Below are 6000 nucleotides of genomic sequence, written 5' to 3'. Positions count from 1 at the left end.
GCATTTTTGCTCTCTCCTATACTGATAGATCGAGCCAAGGTATCCTCCGCGCTTCCCCCTTCAGATAAAAAAAAGATCTTGAGGTCAGTGCAACGAATACAAATCGGCGTACTGGAATACGGCTGCTTAAAACAGTTCGAGCAAGGTGTAAAGGGGCTTGTGGAAGTGGCTTTAGAAGTCCCCTGTGTTTCAGCTACTATAAAAATTATCCTGAGTCCATATCTTCACGTTTGTTTTTTACGCGAACGGTTATGAGAGTACACCATCTTGAAACAGCCAAAAGGGCCGGGCCGCCTTGAAAGAATCCAGGGCCCGCCGCGGGACGCTCGTGAGTCGTGAGTGAGGTCTCCGCAGTCGCGGCTGGTACGTGGAATCCTTAGTCTGGTCTCAAGAGAACTAAACTCTCCCAGGCCATCTCGTACGAAAGAGCAAAAGGCCCATACATAGGTGCGCGATTGGTCAAGTAGTAGTACAAAAGTTTATTGACCCCAAGTGGGCAGAGGAACGGGAGAGGGGGGGGGGGGGTGATCTTTTGCGTTGGTTGCGGAGTGACCATCCAGGGTGGTTGGTGTCTTTAGTACAGGATGCCATGGCCTGCCGCAGCGAAAACGCCCGGGTCACCAGGCCACGCTGGTTCTGAAAGAACCGCGGTGGGTAAAAAAAATAATGAAGAAATACTCCGCGCGTACTTCTGGGAAGGCCGACTATCTTGGATGCTTGCTTGCATTATTTCTCGCTTGCTCTTTGAGACGGCTGGTTTATTATTTTGTACACCCGACAACCTCCTCATGGCAAGGTCAACGCCGCTCTGTTTTACCTCGGTCTACTCATACAAGTTTTTGTCCTGTCCCGAATTGCGTACTTGTCCTCCGCCGTAACCATGAAACTAAGCGAATGAATTCTTATTGACGGCACGGTACGGAAATCTTTCAGAGTAGCCCTCGTACTCCGTTCAAAAACATCGAACGATCGCCTACTTGCCCTGTAGATCCAAATTCCCTTAGCGAAATAGTGGAAGCCCATCGTACTGCCTAATTAAAGACTCAGTGAGAGTCACACGGGTCGGCACCTGCTATCCTCCTTGGACGTTTCACCACCCACCCCCGACATATCAGCAGCAATCGCTTAAAATTAGCCCTTAACCCTCTCTCCCCCTTCCCCCTTCCGACAAGCGCTCCGCGACAAATGCGTCCAGTGCACAATAAAGATCGCAGACTAGCTTGCATGAAAGGTCTTGGAAAGGCGTACCTTAGACGCTCCCCTGCTTTGTACGCAGGTACAGCGACCTACCTCACCAGAGCGGCTGTGATAGCCACGCTGATTGACTCGTCACAAGCACTGGTGCGATCCATTTCCCCACTTACTACACCCCCCACAAATCGCCGTCACTCTGGCTATGACCAACAGTCCCCACCTTGAAACAACTATCATCGCTGACTCAAAATCAGACATCCTAACGTCTCTCTGTAAACTGAAGAATTTCCCCGGCAACTTTATTTGTCCTTTCGAAGTCGCGGGCCATACACTCCCGCGCTACCCGGAAACTCAGCGGCCCATGAAGCTCCTCGAGATTTAGCCTCCCCAGGGCTCGCTGGCGTCGCAAATGAGTCATATATTCACTCGACATGACATGTTGCACACATACAAGGACATCCTCACCCATTACCGTTTGGAGCGTGCCGCTTTCCCACCTCCTCACCCGTCTCTCACCGCACCTTTACTGCGGTCGTCTATCGCCATCTTCAGGTACGCTCCTTCCCCATCCGTACCATCATGTTCGCCATCTTTGCTGAGCTACTTCTCCGCATGTCTGCGTTGTTCTGCCTCTCACGCATCGCTTCCCGCATCGTGTGGGCCAGTGATAGCAACCCGCTATCCCGGCTCAGATCCCATCCCATCCTCCTTACCATCACTAGCGAGGAGCCCCGGGAGGCCACCCTGCGTGACCCGGCCCCCCAAAGACATGCAAGAAGACCTGGCCCGCTTGGGCGACGGCGCTGCACCCCCGCCCACAGGGGACCTGCTGCGCGACCGACGACGGGGAAGACATCGGCGGCCTAATCGCCCCGGCTGTGTTCAAATGAACTTATTTCTGTCTGCCGCTTTCTGGAAATTGTTTTGTCAGCATTGGCGTTGGGACATTTCGCCTCGACATCTGCTTCGCGCTATCAGCATAAATTTTTTAAGAAAAAGAAATGCGCTAAAAGCGGCCACCGCAGGTTGAATTATCATGCTGACGGTCTTAAACGGGTTTATGGATGTGTAGAAAGCACGGAAACTCTAGAGCGCACAGTAACACGCACAGGACAGAGAACGCGACACGACTCTTGCTCTGTCCTATGTTTTACTGGGCGCCATAAAGTCAACAGATGTGCACCGACTCTCCCATCTTTCAGTTTTGCCTCACGGTGCGTAGACTTGAAGATGTTTCCAGCTGCTCCGGCGATCAACTGCACGTCCTTTAATATCGAAAACGAAACGAAATTCCCGCTATCATTTTGTGAGTCAGCATGCCCTACTTGGCACGCGCACATCGGCGAACCATCACTCTTCCGAGCGTGTAATCTTCCATTAGCTGCCGGCGACAGTGATGACCCGGGTGCCACCCGGTCGCGGATCAGACGAGGGCACGAAGGAAGAAGCGGCCGGCTGCCCCATAGATTGCCTTTCGCTGTCACTACAGGGCTGCACGGGGAGAGAAAAGCGAACACATCACGCCGCGGGGAGGCCCCCCGGCTGCCCGCATACTTCGGCCAAAGCATCACGCGCTCTGCGGGAGGGATGCCGTCGGCGAAGAAATGGGGGGAAGACCAGCTGACCGCTTCCTTCCGCGCCGCGGCTGCCGGCGCGCAGACATCGCTTTTCCGGCGACGGCAAGGTGGTCGTCCCACATGACGGGTTCTTCGCTGGCCCTCTTTCCTTCCGGCGCCGCAGCATCGGCGGCTGGGAGAGCGCGCGAAGAGGCCGCCGTGAGAGCGTTCCCGCTCTCGGTCCCGTTATAGGCTGGTCCCGGAACAGCGGCCGATCGAAAGCCGACCGGCGGAAGGAAGCGGGGCCGGCGAGGGAAGCCAGCTCTTGTCGTAGCCCCCTTTTTTTTCGTTCTCGTCGCACGTGTGTTGCTTGCCGGACCGCTAGACGGGCAGCGAGCGAGCGAAGTGGTATCCGTTGCCGCCGACTGCCACCGCCGGACACGGCTCCTTCGTGCCCCGCGAGGAACGAGAAAGTGAAAACACGTGAAGGCCTGATGCACCGCGCGCTTAGTCTGCAGCGCCCCTCTTCTCGTTTACGTTAACGTGCAACGGCATCGCTCATCTACTCAAGCCGGCACAACGCCCCGCGGAACTGACAGTATATCAGCAGTGCGCATGCGCCGGCTGTGTATCCGTTTGAGCAACACTTAGTTGAATGCCGGGTGAAACCGATCGGCATCTCTTCGACGTTCGTCCTCGTGTGATTACCGGTTCCGCGATCCTGTCGCGTTGGTAGAAAGACAAGAGGCATAGAAGATCTAAGGACGAGCGCTTCGCCAGGGCGCCGCCTCGGTTGCAAGCCGCCGCCGCCGTCGATCGCCCGTTGCGTACACGGCGAAAGTGCGGGGAACAAGTTGACGGCGTCGTTTCCGTGAAACTTCGGACGAAGCGGTGATTGTGTTGAGCGCCTTCCGGAAGTGTGTGCTGTTTGGTGCCGACTGAGGATTGCACGCCAAACTTGTCTGTCTCGCTGGTGGCATGCTGGCCCGGAGCGACGTTTTTGTTAACGTCGTAGGGTAAGTGAACGCCGCATTCTTTAAGGCGCTCTATCTCATGTGAATACGTGTTGCTTGATCCTCTGGCGAAAAAATGGTAGAACAATCGCGGCGTTTGGAAGAAACATGAAGCTTCGTTAGCGAAACATTATCTTCTTCGCTGGCCCAACGTTTTTGTAAGAGTTCGACTATCAGTAAAAGGGTAAATAGGCGGAGTTCACCTTACGTAGGCCCTTTTGCTGGCGATGCTTTATACTCAGCCCACAAATTTATGACAAGGCTCTGGCGTTGCTGTGATCCTAACAGGATATAATAGTTATAACTCAGCTGCTGATACTTAGTAGTAATGTCAACAAAAGCAATCAGTAACTTGTCATATAGACACTGAAGTCACTGTAGCTGCCATGTTGGTGCTCCGCGTGCGCGGTGAAAGGTTGTGAACTGAACTTATTTGCTGCTCTTATCTTCGTAGCCCTGAGAAAGGTGAGAGCAGCACACCAGAAAGGACGGGGGTGACGCCATGTGAAACCCATGTTACATATCAATGGCCGCGTTTACATGGCTGCGGCAGAAGCGCATCGCAGCGAGCCATAGTGCAAAGTCGAGATAACTCTTCCAAGCCTGTTAACGCTGTCACTTCTCTGGAAAGTCCGAGCGGAGGGCTTCGTTTACATGACGTCGACGCGACAAACTGGGTTCGCGGCTTTTCTGTCGCTCTCGTGTAAACGCGGTAAATTTTAAGCGTATGTTCTAACGAAATAAAATCAAATAACATTCGCTCCAACTTTACAAATAATGAGTAAACGCGAATCGTTTAAAGAACGCCTTTGCTAATGAGCCACGTGATTGGAGTGCATTTGCATACTGGCCATTTCATAACGACGCTGGCAAGTTTTTTCGTGCACTCTGTGCTTACTTGGTTTTTTATATCGTGTTGTTTATCTCTTGTGTTCTTCTTTTTTTTTCCTACGTCATTACGCTTCCTTCTTACTAAATGAGCGTGGCGGCCGCGGCTATTAGCAACGCTTACGTCCTCCGCGGTCATTAGTGCTGTTTCTCTCTCCTTTGGTCACGTTTCTGTTGCTACACAGTACCCTTACGTAACGCATTTCAAAGCCGCCTTTATCGTATATCGAGTGACCGCGTAAAGGGAAACTGATAAATCGATCTCTTCGCTGATTTTCAAAAGGGTAATTTGCCCACTTTGTGAGTTGCTTGATTTTGAAAGCCTCGGAGTGTTCTTATTTTTTGGCGTGATTAGCCTGGCCTACCTGCCATCCGTACTTAGTGGCCAGATGCATCACAATAGCTCTGGCGGACCGCAACTTGATATTCACCGCTGATTTGAACAGGACCGCCCGCCCCTCATTATAGTATATTCTCAATCGAACACCCGCCATTTTAACGCAGCGCATTCTGGGAGCGCTTCCTTCGGTGTGGTGCCACCTAGGCGCACGCGGGCCACGACCGTGCAGGCGCATTCAGTGTTGACTTAAAGTGAAAAGCCCCGGTACGCTGCATAAACAGTGGAAAAGGTGGGATGCATAACGGGAATCGGAACCGCATTCGCGTCAGTTGCGGCAGGAAGTCTTAATCGTGTATTGCAGACACTGAAGGCGAAGGAAGTGCAGAAATGGGCATATATTTTCACCTCCGCTGCGGATTGAAACTGCACCGTGTGGGAATTAAAGGGACCCTGAAACGGATCCGAGTAAAATACTACATTGTTCCTTTCACGTTTGGAGGCACAGGGAAAGTTGTAGCCGTCACTTGAAGCATTGAATGTTACTTCGGGATTCACCAGCACGCAGGGGATCCTTCAAAAGAATATATTTGCCGCAAAGCTTACGGCAGCCAAATCTCGTTACTACGAACAAAACACTACCGAGTTTCTCGCGTTTACCTACGTTTTCAAAATCTCCACCGGATTGCCTATATTTTCAATGTAAAAATATTTCGGATCTACGAATTTCAGTATAGCAAATATTTCAGAATAACGCACGTAATTTATTTTCTCCTTTACGGTCGAGTAACATCAGTATTATGAATTCGGGTAAAGTAAAAGCGCGCAACTATAGCGTGAAACAGACACCGTCGTTTCTGTGTGTGTTCCCCCCGAGTGGAGTAGCTATCATCATCACCACGTTGAGGGCCAATTGCTAGCGCCACCGCAAAGCTGTAGATCAATGTGCAGTAGCCTAGCCAGCCAAGCCGCCTTTGACCCTTTTCTCTCTCGTCAGTCGGTGGCCGGTTGG

General features: G+C 52.2%; 1 protein-coding gene across 2 annotated transcripts in view; it reads left to right on the top strand.

The window, feature by feature from the left end:
* The first annotated feature begins 3187 nt into the window (after nucleotides 1-3187).
* Nucleotides 3188-6000, top strand: part of Tsp74f (Tetraspanin 74F) — a 362176-nt gene continuing 359363 nt past the window's right edge. Inside the window, exon 1 of one of the 2 annotated variants that reach the window (XM_077702261.1) lies at nucleotides 3188-3766. The gene's annotated coding sequence lies outside the window, so the exon portion shown is untranslated. The remainder of the gene's footprint in view (nucleotides 3767-6000) is intronic. The other variant, XM_077702258.1, reaches the window with a different exon arrangement.

Source organism: Haemaphysalis longicornis, unplaced genomic scaffold, assembly GCF_048455015.1.
Source record: "Haemaphysalis longicornis isolate Haplotype H1 unplaced genomic scaffold, Haemaphysalis longicornis Haplotype H1 scaffold_3, whole genome shotgun sequence".
Taxonomy (NCBI): domain Eukaryota; kingdom Metazoa; phylum Arthropoda; class Arachnida; order Ixodida; family Ixodidae; genus Haemaphysalis; species Haemaphysalis longicornis.
This window is presented reverse-complemented; position numbering and strand designations above follow the sequence as displayed.